General features: G+C 40.8%; 1 protein-coding gene across 3 annotated transcripts in view; it reads left to right on the top strand.

Annotated features, from left to right (window-relative positions):
• Window positions 1-10456: 10456 nt before the first annotated feature.
• Window positions 10457-20334, top strand: part of luzp1 (leucine zipper protein 1) — a 50746-nt gene continuing 40868 nt past the window's right edge. For 2 of the 3 annotated variants that reach the window (XM_006798486.3, XM_006798487.3), the window contains exon 1: window positions 10457-10785. The gene's annotated coding sequence lies outside the window, so the exon portion shown is untranslated. Of the gene's footprint in view, window positions 10786-16996; window positions 17060-20334 lie in introns of those variants that run through there. The other variant, XM_087832805.1, reaches the window with a different exon arrangement.

Below are 20334 nucleotides of genomic sequence, written 5' to 3'. Positions count from 1 at the left end.
ACCTCCAATGGAGTCTATGCATCTATGCAAAATCTGTAGCTTGGAAACATCTTGAGGCTTAAAGGAGATATATAACTGAATATCATCTGCATAGCAGTGATAAGAAATGCCCTTAGTGCTCAATAAGTGCTGGAGAGGTAAATACAACTTCCGCTCTACAATGCTATTTTTTCATTGTATATATATGTGATTATTCATTTGTGAATACAAGTTTATCAAACCAAGTTGTCTGAGCGTGTCATTAGTCATCCACTTTGCTCTGGCAGTCGAACCTTAGCTATTGGTACACACAATCAGTTGCCACTGAAGACAAAATGGTTACGTAAGAGACGTTATTGAAACTAAAGTTGGTTAAGTACTGATAGTGATCTTTAGCATATGACCTGAATTCATCAAAAAGATTGAACTACAAAAGTATGCAAGTGGTTTAACCAGCATGTGGTTCTTAGACTATAACCTGCTATAAACAACCTGCTACCGAATGTTGGTGCAAATGGACTTTTTTGAACGAGCAATGACCAAACAGCCTGCTGCAGTTTGCAAGAGGTTTGCAACATGTTTCCAGTTTTGAGCATGCAATGAATGGTTTTAATTAGATCAGCAGCTACACCACAAACAGTCCTAAGAAACCAAGTTAGAGATTTTACAATTTTGATTTCAACTACTGATAATATCAAATGTAATCGCTTTATTACAGGTTAGTCAAAATGTACTAATCCTGTTAATGATGCATGTTATGCTATAATTAATAATAATAATTTGGAGTTAAAATTATAACATTATGAGAAAGACATTACCTTCCCCAAAATATTAATCTTATACAAATATCATACTAAGAAATTGATAAAGGAAGCGCTTAAACCATAAATTGTCAACATTTCACTCACCACATCACATTTCACTCTACTAACCTACTGAGTAACATGTTTTGTTACTTGCTTTGGTAATTTTATTTAGTGTTGTTAATTTGAAATAAAGGATTTGTTGATTTTATTTATTTATTTTAAAAATATTTTTGAAGGGGGAGGTGGGTCATTGTCTAATGTCAGTCCTGACACTAAGTAATTATTCTAATTATTATTAGTGAGTGTAAGACACTGCAGCCACTACATACAGCTTCACACTTTACATTAGACTCTTATCTGCATCTCTTAATAACCTCTATTTGTCATATAAAAAAAACAAATGACAGCGTTACTGTACACCGTACACTTACCCGACTGCTCCTTCTGTTGTTTAATCGTCTTCTGTATGTAATAACACTTTGAATGAATTCACAGCTTCAGTTCAGCAGCAGCACGACTTCTCTGACAGAGAGGACATTTATGTGTCTGACTGTGTGAGTGGGAGTGCTCTCTCAGGTCTAGACAGAGGAGGTGTCGCTTCAGTCTTCATAGGAAAAACCTGAAAGGTCCAAGACACGGAAGATTCGCCTACACAATTTCATGCACCTGAGAATAACATGAAGAGAAACGTCTACTTTGCTGCAACATTTTACTAACTTTTTAGCGATTCATCGAATTGTTTTCAAAACACCACCGTGACAAATGATGTTACCAAGTAAAGAAATTAGCTGCTTACCCAGGAAAACTAGTCCTGAAAAGGAGACAGACTGGGACATGCTGATATGAGACATAAAATTGGGGAGTTATAATTGTTAGTCTGTGTATGAAAAGTCACTGCCACTATTCACAGATTTAAGTTGAATTTAATTTTCTAAAAATGCAGCAAAATGTGCTACCAATGATTTTAATCACCCTAAAATAAAACGGAAACCAGAGTAGGTGCAGGCCATGTGTCGCTGTGCCATCCTTTCTGCATCACATACATAAGCATAAACCTACAGAAGGAGTGCAACAGTTACTTGGTTTTCTTATTGCAGTGGTGACGTCTATTGCAATGGCAAGAATTGGGCAATCTCCCTAGGCTTTCAGTGGAATTAATGCTTGTGGGCTCCGCACTACTCATTGTTGTCATAGTAACTGATTGTGTCATCTTTGTCTGTGGGAAACAAAATACATTATCATCAATACAGTGTCCTATGACAGATGAGCAGAGTTTTGATGCAGATGACAAAGGTAGCGTACAATGGAGGGAAAAGCCTTTGAGAATAACTTTTTGTTGTCCTTCCATTGAAGGTAGGTAAGATAAATAAAAGTAATAAATAAAACAACAGTAAATGACTACAATAGGTTTAATAAAATTGTTCCTATTCCAAGGACCAAGTTGTCTATCAGTTTTTGTTTGTACGACCAGCCAAATATTGTGTCACTTTTAACACCTTTTGAGCCATTTAATTAATTTCAGATGTATTAATGTAAACACCGATTATGCATAACATTATGCCACCTGCCTAATGTTGTGTTCCTCCCCCTTTTGCTTTTAAAACAGCCCTGAACCATCCAGGCATGGAGTCCACTAGACTTCTGGAGGTGTGTATCTGGCACCAAGACAGTAACAGATCTTTGAAGTCCTGTAAGTTGTAAGGTGGGGCCTCCATGGATCTGACTTCTTTGTCCTGGAGAATTGGATTTTGTTGTTTCAGTTTAATTTTAGTTCTTAGTATGTTCAGAAAACCTTTATTTGTCACACAAAGGTTACCCTCCGGTGAAATACCGGTAGTATTATGGAAAAACACAGAAAGTACAGTACAATGGGCAAGTGGAGGAGGAAAAAAAGAGACCTCTATTCCTGCTGGACTCTGAGGAGAGCGCAGAAATTATCACATTACAACACTATGAAGCACATGACAAGCAACAGGGGTGGGTAAGGGGCGAGAAGTAGGCCTATGTAGACACAGCTATCCGCATCTGCTGCCATCGGAGGGCGCTGAGCTGGACCCGCCGTCTAAACATCGGCCTTGGAAGATAGCAGACCAGGTGTTGGAGATGGGAGATAAACACAGTCCTGTTATCAGGGAGAGAATTTGTTGTTGTTCAGCTCCAGCCTTGCAGCTTGCGGCGATGTGGTGTTTTCCTTTAGTGCGAACAACTGCGTGTCAGTTTAACAGTTGATCTAAAATGTCCGTCACTGATCTTTCGATCTCGTTGTATTTTTGTAGTATTTTTTAGTGTTTTTCTGTATAAAAGGCGCACTAGGACTCTGGTGTCTGCCATAGCCTTCCTATTACCAATTTTCTAATCTAATTCTCAGAAGCAAATACAAAAAAGAAGTCACAGTCAGTCACAGACCAAGAGAGACTGACTGGGGTGGGCTTTGTGACTGTTAAGGTTGCTACTGAAGATAAAATGGTTGCGAAAGATAAGTTCAAAAGTTGAAACCAAAGTTGTGTAGGTACTGATACTGATCTTTATCACTTGACCTGAATTCATTAAAACAATTGAACTAAAAAGTATGCAAGTGGTTTAAGAGACATGCGGTTCTTAGACTATAACCTGCTTTAAACAACCTGCTACCGAATGTTGGTGCAAACTCTAAACACCTACAGACACTTAAGCAGAATCTGCCTGTGCAGTTACACAGTCTTCTCCTTGTTTGGGCGAATGTGTTAACTACTGCACTATGGTAAACAAACATACCTTCCACTTACAATAAAGAAATCTAAGTCTTATAGTAAATGAGTTTTGAGAAGTTGTTTATTTACCTGACGCATTAGTGCTGCTAAACAATCCCAGTTTGTGAAATCAACCTGTGTGAAAAGATGTAACTAATGACATTTTTTTCTAGGTATGTGCCATATATTTTTCTTTCATGTCCTTCAAGGTTTGTAGAAACATGTGTCTGTCTTACACAGATCTGTTTATATATTTCAGTGCTGACCTGACTGTGACAGCTAAGACACGTTTGAACCTGTTTAATGGTCTCTTCTGAACAAGCGATGACCAAATAGCCTTCTGCAGTTTGCAAGAGGTTTGCAACATATTTGCAGTCTTGAGCAGGCAATGAATGGCTTTGATTAGATCAGCAATTGTACCACAAACAGTTCTAAGGAAGCAAATTTTGGTCTTCTTAGGAAAGACCTGTAAGATACGTAACATTTGCCTACACAGTTTCATGCACCTGAGAATAACATGAAGAGAAACGTCTACTTTGCTGCAACATTTTACTAACTTTTTGGCAATTCATAGAATTAGCAGTAAATTGGCCTGTTGTAATAGCCTCTCGATGTCATGTAATACGAGAGGGAACTGCTTCTGTTATTTAATCTTCTTCTGTATGTAAACATTTGACTGAGATATGCTGATATGACACATGAAATGATATGTCACATATTTTATTGTGTATGAGCAAAATCAAAGTTATTACGTTTTGGTGCCAACTCAAAAATGCCTATTTGTTGTGAAGAAGGGAGAAGCCAAAGTTAGTTTTCCTTGTGTGTATTTCTTTAGAATATTCGGATTGTCGTGCAAACTGATAATTGTGCTGAATCATCTCAGAATCATGTTAAAAGTTGGAAAGCACAAAAGATAAACTTCTCAATTTTCAACACCAACCTCTCCATCCATGCCTTTAATCCTTAGCTTTAGAACAACTACAAGTAATAAATGGTCAAATGATAGTCAGTTAACCTTTGCAAAATAGCTTTTTTTTAATGATGATCAACTAAGGTGTGGTTAACAACACTTAGAATAGTACTAATGATGTAATGTTTATGTCTGTTATTGAAGTTTGTGCCATAAAATATGCTTCCTGAAATATTTATTATAATTATTGTCAAAATTGAACCCTAAAAAAAACATCTTTTTTCTAAAACTATTACAGTAGTTTTAGTGCATAAACAAATCAGTTAGAGAAAGTGAAAACAAAAAGTTAAGAGTGAGTGAAAAGGGACACAACCTAATTTCTCCATCACATCATCTGGTATTGTAAAGCACTGAGGCCTCATAGAAAGGAACTCTTGGACCTGGAGAAATGAGGCCTTTTGTTCTTTTCTCTGTTAAGATGAGATAATAATCCCACACTGCTTCGATAATGTTCAGGCCCACGCTCTAATTCAGCTGCTGTAAATTGCTTTGTTTTAGCTCCTTCTTCTTCTTCTTCTTCTTCTTCTTCTTTGTTTTTGTTCCCCACTTGTCTAGTTTTCTCCAATTTTCCAAGGACTGCCTGCTGAAAGTTTTCAGCTAACATCTCTGTGGGAATCACCTTGTTGGTGCATATATTCAACAAAAGAAATGGTAACAATTTATGTCTTTGCGACTGGCTGCTAAAATTGTTTTTTGCTAAGTTGTCTATTATGTGTAGAAACAACACTTGTTCTTCCCTTCAGCTAGCTGCCATTTTTATCCTTGAGATATTCATAGGTCAGTGGGGCGTAATGAACAAAACATTGTATATAAGATAAGTGAGCAATGCTACATTTAAACCACACGATGGAGGTAGAGACTAAAAAAAGGACTTTCCCTCCATTTCAAACAGTGCACAGTAGGTAAGAGTTTCAAGCAGGATCTATACGGCGCTCTGTGAACTGCATGAACCACAACTCTCACTCGGTGTAGTTCAAAGCAGCACCAGCCCCCCTCTGTGGTAAATGTCTAATTCCAGGTCCTATGTACAAGCACACAACACAACACGTCCTCCTTTCCCTGGTGCCACAGTATAATTCCTAGATTAAGGTTAACGAGCCTCTCCAACCTTATTGCTGTAATTATGGCTTGGCAGTGGAACAAGACAGCAGAGCTTTTTGGTGGTTGTGCCCTTCATGACTGCCAGACATGCTGTGCCATTGCAGGATAGAAACTGTAAAAATCTTTTCACATGCAACTTGTTGCTCATGGTTTGGGTGTGGATTCAAAAAGATTCCACAGTAAGTCACTGAGATTTGTATCGGTCATGAAACGGAGAGCAGCTTATATGAGATGTGGTTTGGTTCAAAGTGTGGTCCTGCATAAGTGATGTTCTTGAATATATTTTAAACAATAGCCAGTGAGGTCCTTTCAGTGTGTTGAATTTCATCCTGTCCCCTTGCCTGTGTTGATTTGCTTTGAGTTCTCTGATTTCTTCCCAGAGTCCAAACACATGATGCAGGCTGGGTTAAGTGGCAGCTCTGAGTTGCATTTATGTGAATGTGATATTGAAGGCTTTGTCCTGCAGAGATCGACTCCACAGTCACAGTACACTATTGTCAGTAACAGTGCACTGGGACAATGGAGTCCAGTAAAATACATAAAAGATGTCTCCATCATTTACAGTCCATGGCAGCGCATGGTATGAAAACATGCTCAACAATAAGAAAATGGTGTTAGTTTGTTTTTCTTCCAGAGCTCAGTTCTCAAACTAAGCCAGTAAGTCAGATCTAAAGATTAATGGACAATGGATGGAACAGAATTCAGAGGTTTAATATCCATTTATTATTTTAGATTCCCATCTTAAGATTTGAGAAACAAGTCGAAAAGCTGAGTAAGGTTGCAAAGGCAAACTAGATGATAATATGATTTCGCCATCCATCCATCCATCCATCCATCCATCCAATTTAGGGTTGTGGTTAAGTTGGATCCCAGCTGTTATAGGGTGAGAGGCGGAGTACACCCTGGACAGGTCGCCAGGCTTTCACAGAGCTAACACAGAGAGGCAGCCATCCACGCTAGCATTCACACCTGTTGCCAATTTAGAGCCAAATATTGCTGAAATGTGGATGTCTTTGAACTAGCCCCCAAGCTTCTTGCTGTGAGACAATGGTGCTAACTGCATTTCTTCTCAGTTATTGTTTTATTTCTTGGTCGGAAGCAGCATCCGCAAAAATCGGGCCCCTTATAAAGATGGGCAATTAGAATTATGGACAATAAGTCAGTAAGGTCACACAACGACAGTGTTTAGTTTTGGTCATTTTATTATATTTAGTAGCATAAAAATATAATATAAATGTTTGCACAATTTGGCTCCCCGGGTGTGCAGTGAGCTTCCTCTTAAAGCTTTTTGTATAAATCTCAGTAACATGTGCAGCATCTACGGGTGCCATTGTGGAAATCGTAATTTCTGTTCGGAGCGTCGACATGTGGAATTCCTTACTTACACAAATGAACCCGGAACCCCGTTTTGGATCATTTTAAACTCAAACTTTCATGAATAATCTGCTGCCTCTTGTTTTATGGCACTTCAGTACACAGTAGTGCGTGCACTGTTCCATGTTGCCTTTCTTTGTTTTTACTGTATTTGGCTTTTGTGTTTCCTAATTCATGAATATACTGTACATTGCATGTGCACACTAGCTTAGGAGGTAAATGCTGGGTGTGGCATGGTTCATGCCCATGTCCTACAAAAGTTCACAAATTATTTCACAGACTTTACACTGTCCGTTACCTCCAGGCCCTGATTCCTTTTCTCATATAGCGTTCTCTGCACGGCCTTTAAACAGCCAGGAAAAATCAAAAAGAGTCCAACACAGATTCATGCAGGTGACCCCTGATGTTCTGCACTACTGCACAGGTCAGTCTAAGGAATCCTTCATCCCAAGATCCAGGTGTGCAAAGACAACGCTGCCAGCTACGGCTACTTTCCACCTGTAAGATCTATGCACTCAAAAGTCGGTTTTAAATAAAGGAGGGCGCAGCCTGTGTGAGGCTCCTCTTGTCCCATTAACACCTTTTTTCACAGTGGCTCCGTCACCACAGCTCAACCTTGAGGTAGTTCTCCTCTGGCAGACAAGAAAGACTTCTATTTTACACAAGATATTTTATTCCCGATGGCTCTGCGTGCTCATCAGGAGAACAAAAGGCAAACATGAGGTTGGGTTTTGATAAATAGCCGCATGTCTTTCCTAGCAGATTGTTTTTGGCAGGCTTGAGAGAGTAGGTCTCTCTCAGGCAGATTTACTGCATGCCAGAGGCTGAGGATTGAGGAATGTCCCCCTGCAGTGAGAAAGAGAGGGCCATGGGAGGGTGAACAAGACAGACTGAGGCATCTGTACTTCCAGATGATATAAGACCTGACAGTAGGACATGATTTTTTTTAAGTATCAAAGGATTTGGAGCGCTCGCCCTCTCGCTCCTCTCCCATGAGACATTCTGAGTATTTCCAAATTAAGACTTCAAATATCAGAACTTAATAAGAGCCGTTAGATGTTAACTCTTATTGCTTTAAGTGGAAAAGACTGTTTAAGCAACTGCAAGCCACACATTATTATTATTATTATTATTATTATTATTATTATTATTATTATTATTATTATTATTATTACAATGAGGGAATGCCGTCTTGAATATGGCCCCTTCAAACACAACGGTTGCTTGATGGCAGTCGATAAGTGTTTTTCTACATGACAAGCTGCCCCACATTTTGATCCATCAGGGTTACATCTGTTTATACTGGCTATAACCCACCCTGAGAGGACAGTGAATTAAGCACATTAATCCTTATCCTCACTATAAAAAGGATATAAAGCAGGAAAGCTCCACCATAAGCCATATTTGCTTAGGCAGGAGATTCCACTTTGCTCTCATTTAATTTCTTTCATGCTTGTTTTGTAGTCAAATGCATATCATGGGTCGACTATTGGCCTAACCCTCACACTCCTTGCTACTGGTTGCTTGCAATTTTTAGTGTGCTACATGGGATTATCAGAGATTATCTGCTGTTGCAACTGCTGCAAGCTACTCTAGTTAAGATAAAATGCCTAACATGGAAATCACAAACAGCAAAACAATGCCGGCGTCTGCTTGGGAACCTTTTTCTTTAGTTTTTTGTTTTCTTTACTTGACTCGATTTCAAATTTTGCTGTTCACCCACAACTTCTTACTGGAACAAAAAAGTTTCTGGCTGTTGAAGGGTGTTTGTGTTTAGGAAGGATGTTGGCTAGAAACCTGCTCTTCCTGAATCAGCTTGTGTCTGCGTGCTAGAGTCATGCGGTGTAGGGGATTACATTCCCCTGTAACCCTGTCCTTATGCATTAGATCGCAGTCTGTGCAATGCATTCACATTTATATCACTTGATATATTAAGGCAAATTCCCAAAATGACAGAAGCTTGTCTGTGCATGAGCCAACCCTCTCAAGATGGATGAAACATGACCGATACTCATGCTTATAAAACAAGCCGTTTTCCATTTACTTACATGTCATCTCAGTTTCTATTGCCTTGATGGATTTTTTTTAAAGATCAATGGTTATTTTAATGCGCACAGCAGAGCAGTAGCTCTTGAAAGTCAGAAATAAAACCATATCCTACAGGTTTTTATCATACTGTGTTATTTGTCTTTGAAGAAGACAAGTATATATATATATATATATATATATATATATATATATATATATGCAAACACCTATCAAGTGTATAAAAAATGCATAGGCGCTCATGCATATTCAGGTACACCTGTGGTTGGCTTCTCATGCAGTGGCATTCAGGCATGCCCAGCTATGCTTCTGGATTTCAGCATCACCTGAAAGGATTTAATTTCTCTTTGATTCCTTGGTATCTCTGGTATCTTTCCCCACCAGCCAAGAGTGAAAACATTATTTATATCTCTCTTAGCCCATTGTGTCAAGTTACATGACTAGAATGACTTCTGAGACAGAGGTATGTTAAACGAGTGGGAAACAGCACAACCAACGAAAGAAGTGTGGGTTTTGTTTTAATAGTGTTATCACGTGCTGTCAAATAAAGCTACGCTTCTTGGGAATTATGCAAAACTGTTTAAGGAACACAAAAACTTAATGTGAGTGAGTGTTTGTGTGGGCATGACGTCACCTAATTGGCTGGCTGCCTATCACATTTTATTCATATTTTATCATCTTGCAGACTTCCAGTGTCATGCAACTAAAACAGAATAAACACCCAGTGGAGAATTCGTGGCCGTGCTGCAGAAACAGAGCGAACAATACACCTCTGTTCCAAAACTTTCTGGGGAAAACCAGGACTAGTTTGTGTGTATTTGTCTAGACGGCTGTGACAAGTCATTACTATTGGCAAACAGTTACACATGGGGAAAAAGAAAGCACAACAAACAACAATGCTATAGTATTCATTCAAGTGGCACCAGCGTATTAAACAACCACATTTTGAGAGCTTAAAGAGAGGGAATAGAGAGGTGAACTCATACTAATTATTCCCGTAAGGGAAGACTGTGGTCTTCACTGGTTTTGTATAATGGTTAGTCCATACATATTTAGAGACATTTGATAGAACCCAACAAGCTTATAGTGTTTGGACATTTCATCTATATTATAGCCCCAATATTTTTTGTGGTAATCAGTACTTTCTTGGGGGGATCCTAATAATATGGATATGATCTTTGAACGTGTTGTGGGATGCTACAGGTGCTGCTGAGCCCAGCAAATGGTATAAATGCCATAAAACAATAGTTCATGCAGCGTTCACAGACAACTGGTTTTTATGATACGTTTGCTCAGAGACAGGCAGTAGCCTGCATCTATGCAGGATCCAGCTCGGATTCATTCCTCCTCACCGGCCTGGCTTGTGTATGTTCTGTGGGAGAAAGAGAGAGGCGGGACCTTGACGCCGGGAAGGGCGTTCTCTTTGCGGTCAGACCGGGCAGAGTCATCCCGAGGGGTGGGTCCTCCGGCAACAGAAAAGGAAAACCCACCTTTTTTCATTGTTAAGGACGCGGTGGAATGTGATGGTTTGATCTCAAAAGGACCAGGGAGGGGAATATCCGAGAGGAAAGGACCAGCGAAAGCGACTGAGGGAAAGGGGGAAAGCAGAAAGCGGTTCCCCCCTATCGCCTCCAACTCTCTGGTCTTGACTGAGAATATGTGGATGAACTTGTCCCGGCCGTGTCGGCTGCAGCGAGCCCTACCGTCCGCACGAGCTCAACCCGCGTGAAGTTGTGGATTTACCGTTGCGTTTTCCGGACCCGGCGGTGGAACTGCTGAGGTAAATTTGAGTCTTTATTCTGTGTTTGGGGTTGGAGGAAGAAGCGGAGTGTATATTTGGGGATTCACACAGCGGCTTGTTGAGACTCGAGGAGTCCGGACTGCAGAAGTCTGAACTGCGGCAAGTTTTTCAGCCCTCCTCCTCCTCCTCCTCCTCCTTCTCGTCGTCGTTCTTAAGCCAAATTGAAGCATCCAGCTCTGCAGGGAAACCTCAGGTGGTTAAAATGTTGCCGCACATAAACCGTTCATATCTTCTTTTGGTAACACTTGGCATTTTTGTTATGAGGTTGCGTTTATCTGCTTCTGCACTCGATACGTTTTTTTTTTACTGCTTTACGCACATAGTAACGTCAGTCCTTTCAGACTGACTGCCCGGGCTGTAGGAACATGGAGTAGAAGTGTGGAGGCTGCTTGGACGTGTTCTTGACATTTGTTGTGTGTGTGTGTGTGTGTGTGTGTGTGTGTGTGTGTGTGTGTGTGTGTGTGTGTGTGTGTGTGTTGCATGTACTTAGACTTTTCAGAGTGTAGGGAGTAAATAATTGTGATATAAACACTGCCCCGTGTTGGAGTTGTGTTGACAAGGGGATGTGATGTGGTCATTGTTTATTATCTTTGAAACAATGCATTACACAAACTAGTTGTGAAATACATAGCCGAAAACATGTCTTAACTTTGCATGGCAGTCTGCTCAGCTGTGAGTACTCTGCTACACAGTGCTGTGAATATACGATGGTCTGGACTCTGCTGCCATATCGGAAGGTTTTTATACTGAACAATATGATGATATGTGATTGTAGAGTGCCACGCAAACAATATATATATTGCCTACGCTCAGTTGTAAGCTACATACTAAAAAAACCACAAACTGGGCTCAAAGCCATCCTTGGGCCACATACATACAGACCAGCCTATGGTGCACACAGACCACCTACTGAATGAGCTTATTTTCAAGTTGGTAAGGAAAGTTTGAACTCCCTTGTTAGAATAGAGTTAATTGATCCATTTCACAGCTGTTTAAACAGTGGACAATCTAGCCTATAAGAAACATATAACCTATTTAAATTATAGACATTTGCTTGAAATTCTGGTCCAATCTGAGTGTCTTTTCTCTTTTTGTCTCAGGGAAACATAAAAATATGAATATATACATGCCTGTTTTTTGGCAAAACTATCTAGTATTACTCAACAAGACCAATACTGACTGATAATAGTTTTTACCCAATTGTCTGGGCCATTCTTAGACTGGAATGCAAATACAAAATCAGGCATTTCCATCAACTAATATAACTGAAATTGCCACGTTAAAGGACAACTAAAACAACTGCAATGTCCTGCTGCCCTTGGATGTTTTGTTAAAGGTACTAACATGACAATACATCCTTATTCTGTTTGAGTATCGGCCTACACGTGTGAAAACAATGTGGTGCTGGTGGTGGTAGGGGCGTAGTCTGAACAGTGTGTGTCCTGTATTCCTTCACCAGAATGGTGACAGATGAATGTGTGCGCATGTGTAAACAGCAGAAAAGGTACTTGTGGTGGTGGAATACTAATCTGCCAGGTGGGGCTCATAAAGAGCACCGAGGGGAAGGGAGGAGATGGAGGGGACCTGCCTTGACCTGTTTGAGACATGAAGGAGACAAAAAAAAAATCCCTGATGAATTTCCAGTAAGGCTCGTCCTCCCAGCCAGCTGTAGAACATACCAGCTGAGCTACCAGCTCGGACAGGCACTTGCAGGGAAGCTTGTCACAGTGGTAGATGCGCAAAAAGGGCTTATTTTGGTATTTCTGGGTGGGATTATTAAACCGCATGTGGAGGGAATGTTGGCAGTTTATGCTGTCAGTTTGGAAATGTTGGGGTGGAAATGTAAAGGGGAAAATCAAATGAGAGTAACAGCGAAGTGAGGAGTAAGATGTCTAAATTTCCCCTGATTAATGTCTGATCTCTGGCGCGTCCATTCCCCGGAAAATGCGCTCAAAGTTTGGTTTGGTTCAGTTGGCTCTTGCGGGGGGGGGGGGGGATATTTCACAGCAGATGCCCTCTTTGACCTTCTTTCTTTGACACCACTGCTCAACACAATGATAGTTGTTAATGTTGACACAGCAGAAGTGTCAGCACTACTAGCACCTGTTCTGCGATCTTTACAATGAATGCCAAGAAGTGAAAGTTGCACAAAGAGTTTGCAGCACTTTTTTTTTTTTCCCCTCCGGGGGTTGTCGCCTGCCATTCGCAGTAATAATCATACCTCTTTCTCCTCTTTTATGACCTGAGCTATAGCACGCATGATTGGTTTTCCACTCCGCAAAGCGCTGCGACCGCCCTATGAAACTGCCTGCACTGCTTTGGGTGAAACCAAAAACTAATCATTATGGGTGTCCAATAAGGGTAATTATCAGACTAAGCACTGGACCTGTGGATTACGGAGTGGCTAAATAAATGCTCTGGGGATTAAATTAAAATATTGAGGTTTTCTGCCTGGGAAAATCAAACCACCGGGAATGTCAAACCCAAGCCTGTCGACGGTAATATTACTGCCACTCCGGACATCAGGGTTTATACACACTCCCTCCTGTGAGTGTTGCGCGATCACACATCAGTGTGGAATTACACGACATTGGCACTGACGTCATGCGTTGCAAGTGCAAAGAAATAAGAACGCATATTGTCATTGCTGTGATTGATTGAAGGAACTACCGTACTATAGCTGTCAGTCCTTTTCCTATGATATCAAAAAATGGAGGGGACAAAAACACCTCTTGTTGCTATTCCCTGTTATACACATAAGAAACAGCTCTAAAACCTATAGAATCATAATTTCTATTCAGTAACTGCATATTATCGTAGGTTAGATCATTCTCTGCTCTGTGGTCTCTCTCTCATCACCCAGACTCTCGCCCATCTCTGTGTGTCACAATTAGCATTATAGCAGATTATAGCACTGCATTAATTGAGTAGGTCGCTTTTTAACATTAATGTTCCTCGTGGCTTCATTCAGACACAGAGGGAGCCACAGATTACTTGCAGGTCGGACACGTGCAGCTACATTAGTCTGACCTGGTCAGATTGCGGTCTGAAGCTTTGCAAAGTTGTGTGAACCTGATATGATCAGATTAATGGAAAGCGGTGCATTTCTAGGAGTCCTCAAAGGTATAAATGGGAGAGTCAGCACCCACACGAGCAGCATAACCTATACATCCTAATATGCTGTAATAGATAGCTCGTCTAGAATTGGGGCCGGATGGTGTTGGTTATTCTTAGAGGTAGACTCTCTCTTTCACCCTCAGTAACCCTCTCACCCAGGAATAGAGCAGCGCAGGATGCAAAGTGATGTTGTTACGAACCTACCAGGGGCCTAATTGAAGTAGTGGAAATGAATCATGATCTCTGAGCGCCTTCTGTTGAAGCCCACACTCATCCTGTGAGCGCATAACATTTTATGAATGTGTGTGTTTTGTGATAATGCAATAAATGACTCCGGATCCGGGACAAGGGCTGCTGCTGATAACATGCAAGCCAGCTGGAGCTGCTGTCTGTGTATAAGCAGACTTGTAGGAAGATGGCTTAGTGCCACGATGACGGGAGCGTGAGGCTTTGACTGGACGTATTGTACATGTCGCGTGTTTATGTGTTTAAAGTAGAAAGAGCTGAAAGGAGTAGTGAATCAATCAGTTAGTTAGTCATCTGAGAACATCAACATGAAGCTAATCTGACAGTTGACGGTGTCATTTATTTTTAAAGCATAAATGATAAAACACGCTCAGCTTCCAGGATTTCCTTTGTGGAAAACCTGTGTTGTTTATTCCCCTTTTATGATCATAAACATCAGAGTGCACATTAAGAATTCATTAACTGAAAGGTTTCAGTCTTAAATTATTATTTACTTATAAAAATAAAAAAACAAGATGCTGATACCGCAGGTGTTTACACACGTTTCTGTGTGCAGTTCTGTCTTTAACTGTTTGAACAGTGAATGAATAGGGGGAGAAATTGGAAAAATGAAAACAATGAACTAAAAGCAGAAGTTATAAACCAAACATAACTTGTCTTTTTCCAGGTGCTGAATTATTTTGGTCTTGGTTTGCTTTTTTTGATTTTCAGTTGATTTTGATCAGCAGTGACGGGCCTGAAACAGGGCAGAGCTCTGTGATTCCAGCTGGAGTTCAAACTTTTTGAACTCTCTGTTTATTCATGGGCTCATTTTATGTGAGCCTACGCAGGTATTTCTGCATTTGAAGGTACTTTTGCTTAGTGCTGTCATCAGATCCTAGAGGCTGAGAGTGTCAGTCACTCAGCGAGCAGTAGCCAGAGGTACATTTTAGCCCTGAGTGTTCACACAACTTGATAATAACTCATACGCTGACACACTAATACATGCTCTCACTCTGTAAGAATGTCAAGACAAGAATGGATTCTGCTGATATCCCTTCTAGTGTGTGTGTAAGTGTAAACGAATCTCCATTGTTAGTCTTTCATAGTGTGCCAAACAGCCTCGCAACTCCTCTCGAGGGCTTTTTTATCGTGTAGTTGAATGGCCACTTACGGAGGTTTCAATATTGCACTTATCTCATTTGTTTGTAGCTGTAGGCGTATGTGACTGTGGAGCATCTGCAGTACAATTTCATGCTAATGCACGATTTAAAGGTTAAAATCTTGATTGTATTTTGTCACGATTTACATTAAAATCTCCACCAATCTTGCACGAATTTGTTTGTGGAATGTCGAAATTGGTTCGGAATTTTTAATTTCAAAATAAAACTGCTTTACTTTTATTTTCATGCTTTGGATTTATCCATCCTTTGTCTGATCACAACTGAAAACAACAACTTTTGGCCATTTCTTTACTCATAACTCGTTTTATTTAACAGAATTATGAGTAGTAGGCCCGTACAGGTATTCAGACTCAGCACAAACATTTTTTTTTTTTATCACCGCGTCGGACCACAGTGTAGAAACAGTAGACAAAGGCTTGGATGTGAATCGGGTGTGCAGAAGCTGTATGGTCGTGCAAATGTCAAAGAAGCATGCAAGCATTTATAGATAGAAGTGATAAGCTTCAAGACATACAGTTCCAAAGAGCTGGAAAATTTGGAGCTGCTATGGGATTCCCATCCATTGTAGCAAATATTATCTAGCTCTGCCACTCATTTAACCCATTGGTCAAAGGAGCATATCAAGTATTTAGTGACCTGTAAAAGATTGTGTTGCATTACTTGGTGGTTATGAAAGTTTTTCCAACAACAGGGGGTTAAGAAAGGGAAAATGTGCCAGATTGAGCAGGTGTAATGCTAAACCAGATAAAATGTATGCATCAGTGAGTGCTGCCAGAGAACTGTGATTTGTCGAGTTTGAGGGGAAAAGGGGAGTTTTTCAAACATTTGCTGAACCCGAAGTCTGAGTTTGCAGGGCACGTTTCTATTTCCTTGTTTTCCACTCTTATTGGAGAGCTGCACCATAATGCTTGTAAGTCCTTTTTGACCTAGTTTCTAGAGTCACCTTAGTAAAACTTGCTATGCTAACTGGGATATTAACCAACCAAAAAGGTGTGGTTGTGATCAGTATAATCTCAATAACAAATGCATTATTCTGACAAACTCAAAGACTTTTTCTTAAGAATTATCCGCAAGTTTTAAATCGCACTGCCATATTTCAGGTGTCCTAATTCATTCACGCTCATCCCCAAAACCAAGTAGCGGCCCTGATGTTGACCATGTGAGCGTTCTTCACATGCAACCACGGAGGGGAAACACAAATCCTCATCTGGTCCTCATTTAAGATTCTCAACCGTCCGCCAAATGAGAAGATGCATGTAGCATCCAGTCCATAACTGCAAACTGGAATGTAATCTATTTGTGGTTAACTTCATGCTGATTCACAAATTTTTACATTTGGCCTTTGTTCCCAGGGCCACAGTCGTTTGGTAATCTGCAGTTTGTTTAGTCTTCAGATTTAACAGAGCCGGGTTTCTAATGCAAGCCAGCTTTTTAAAGTCTCCTATCTCGCTCCTTGTCTATCTTTTGCAAACAATACCAATAAATCTTGTTGCTGCTTATCACAGGTACACTGAAGATAAGTTGTGTTGTAATGGCTATTTTTTTTTTTTTTTTTTTTTTTTTTTTTTTTTGACGTATTGGTGAGCACAGTTGCCTCACAGCAAGAAGATTTTGGGACCTGGCGTGTTGCTCCAGCTATGGATCGGGCATGTTTTCATTCTGTGCTGTGTCTGCACGAGTTATCTCTGCATACTCCGGCTTACTCCAGCATCCGAAGGCATCTTTAGGTAAATGGGTGTAAGTGTGTGCGAGCAAGGGTGGTTCTATATCTGCATTTTGGGAGTAGACTCCACCCCTGCAACCATCGAAAGGACAGAGAAAGATTAGCAGATGCATGGATGATGGCATTTTAGTTCATGAAGAGGAGCGGTGGCATTTCATGTATCTTGATATCTGCCTTTTGATAAGTCCTCTAATGTTTAATCAGCCGGCTGCCCCACATGGCTTGGAGTTTGGACCACATTCACTGATAATGTGGGTCACTGTGGTGGTGGTGGTGCTGCTGCTGTTTTTGCCTTTTACATGCTTTCAGGTTGACCTGACAGGGAAGAGGTTTGCCTCTGGGTAATTTTTACTTTTTCCTACTGGTTCCTGCGTGGGATTACGTTCCAGTTTCTGCCTCCAACAAGCTCTTTTACAGAAAGTCCCCTGTGAGCCTGTTCTGTTCCTGCACTGTACAGGCTCCTCAAAAAAATGGCTATCCTGTCAGTGCTGGAAGAAAAGAGGGAAGAAGTGCAAAGGAAACAGACTTCAAAAGCGTGTAGGAAGCACAGCAAAGCGGAGGGAGGGAGTTGGAGGAAGGGACTGAGGCGTTTTAACAGGGGAGAGCTAAAGTTAAGACATAACTAGTAAATTCCTCAGACGCACTTTTATTTTTTTCAGTTGTTCTCCTCGTTAACTGGCCAATATTTTGACTTTCCTTCTGATTGTTATCTTGTCTCACTCTCTCCTTCTCCTTTTCCTGAAGAGGGGAGAGAACCCCCTACTTACCTATTTTTTTCCCTCTCATTCCCCCCCTACCCCTTCTTGCCCTGCCTGGTCCAGGAGTATTTTTGGAAGTTAATGAAAAGAGAAATCTGAACCGCTTACCCTTAAAAGGCATGTCTGGGTCAGCTGGGTGGAAACTTGTGTTATTAATGTCCTTAACATTTTTTATGCGAGTGGGTCATCTGTGATTATAAGAATGTGTGCGTTCGGAGCTCTGTAAAACGCAGGAATGCTGTGGGTTGGGGGCCGAGCAGGGAAGGAGGGTGGACTATGAAACAGGCTTACGTCCTCAGGAAAAGGGGGGGGGGGGGGGTGTTCAGGGGCATATTTGGCATATTTCAGGAGCCATTGCAGTCTGGATTCGAGACATGTTCTTCTTCCTAGAGCTCTGGACAGAAGAAAGGTGAACATCATGCTCTGTTTCAGTCTCGTGATGCTTCTGGTGGAAGATGGTGCACACTGCCTTGCAATGATCAAGTTAAAGGTTAAAAGCCACCAACGCAGGTGGTAAAAAAAGATGGGCAAACACCACCTCATGCCACCTACACACCAAACACAGATGTCTAAGTAACCAGCATCGCTGTAACCTCAATGTCCATAAAAGGCTAAATGTTGAACCAAAGTCCTTCACCCAGCAGTATGGTTTGTATGCTTTGGGTACCATCTCTACAATTTAATAAGTGTTTATGTGCTTAAAGCTGCAATATGTCTCTTTCAACCTCTTGTCTGTGGCCTTATAGTTACAGAAATCATAATATTTTAGTCTGTTATTTGCAGTCAATGGCCGCTGACTGACGTGACAGTGGTTGGTAGGCTTTTGCTATGGCGATACCGGTCCAGTTCATGGTGAGGTCACGAGTCAAGAGTGTACAGCTTTATTCTTAACCTGCAGCTTTTATTGAATTTAATTTGCGGTTGCCAAAATGTCCACTTGGTAATACTTTTAGATGATTAAATCTTTTTCTCAGTTCATAATAACTCCTCTTCACACAAGCTAAGGACTGTGGATTAAACTCACAAGAGAGTGAATAACTTGTAATATCCAGTAATTATTTGTCCTCATACAGGTGCCGCCACATTAGGGCGAGGCCCTGAGAGACACTAACGAATGCGTGTGCCGTCTTGTCGTTTGTCTTTGATGTGCCGGGTGTCTTTTGTTTTGATCTCAGTCGTTAAATCTGGAATTGGGAACCTCCACGGCAGAAATGTGATGAAGGAAAAACACGAATAAACGTTCAGAACAAAGTGTTCGTTTTCAGTGTGAAAAATGCGAAATTTGTTGTTTTTATTGTTAGATATGAACCCAGTCGAATGTGTGCTAACACAAATGTGGGGAAAATGTTCTTGAGAGGAAAGGTGTTAACATCCTTCCAGCTTTAGAGTCCCAGCAAGCTGAAGAATCTGTACCAAGGTTCATTGGTTGCTCTGCATCATAATCAGACTTCATCAGTTATGCTTTTACTTTTACTTTACTCTGGGGTATTCACAGATGATTGCCTATAATACTGCACTTTGCTGCTTACAATATCCCCTTTTCTCTAATTTGGACCTAACAGTTTGAAATGGAACCACTCCCTGTATCTCGCTCTCTACCTTTTTGTTTCACTACAGATTGAACAAACAAGATATCACTTGTTAATTAGTAATTTTGTCACATTTGGGCAAAGCCAGGTCAGCTGTTTCCTCCTGTTTCCAGCCTTTGTGCTACCCCAGCTCTGATTGGCTAGCAGCTGTAGGCTTAAAGATACATTAGATTGGTATCGATCTACTTTTTTTTAGCTAAAGTGCAAAATTGCGTAATTATTAAAATGTAAAACTACTTAAATGCTTCGCAGTCTAGTTTAAACTATGTAGCTGCCTGCTTTTGCTTGCCAACTATATTTTAGTGTCAGATTCCTTACAGTCGCACATGAGATGACTGCGGTTAAAACAAATGGACTTTGGATGCGTGATAGCGGTATCAACGTCTTCAAAAGAAGAACTCAGAAATCAATTTTGGCTGAAGTGTAACCTCATATATCTTGTGTGTATGTGTGTCGGGGGAGGTTGTGAAGTTTTGTTCATTTGATCATGTGTGACTTGAGCAGTGTGGATCCTCAAATGTTCTTCCTTTGCAAGCGATCTGCCCGGTGATACATGTGGTGTTTTCACTATTTAACACTTAAATCGTGACTGAGCGTGTGAGGGGAACATGTACAGTCTCGCCATCACACTCGCTTTCACACACTACTCCCTGGCCTGCTGTAGGCCTTGGATCTACGGGGCGGCTCTCAAAATAAAATTCCTCTTGCGGATTATTTTTCTTGTGATCAGAAAATATACATGTTCTCCGAGAGAGGAATGTTCAGACAGACAGGCGGGTTGTTACATACTTATCCCCTCTTCTGTGTCTCCTACCCTCTCCTATCCTTTGCTATTTTGTCTTGTTTTTAGATGTTTAGATACTTTTTTGTGCCTTTAGAAAGTTCTGAAATAAGTTGCTGAATGGAAAAGGTAATTAAGTTGTCACAATTTG

The sequence above is a fragment of the Neolamprologus brichardi genome, chromosome 19 (assembly GCF_056152115.1).
Source record: "Neolamprologus brichardi isolate AB-2024 chromosome 19, ASM5615211v1, whole genome shotgun sequence".
Lineage (NCBI taxonomy): Eukaryota > Metazoa > Chordata > Actinopteri > Cichliformes > Cichlidae > Neolamprologus > Neolamprologus brichardi.
The sequence above is the reverse complement of the archived record's forward strand: the minus strand, read 5'-3'. Positions and strand labels throughout refer to the sequence as shown.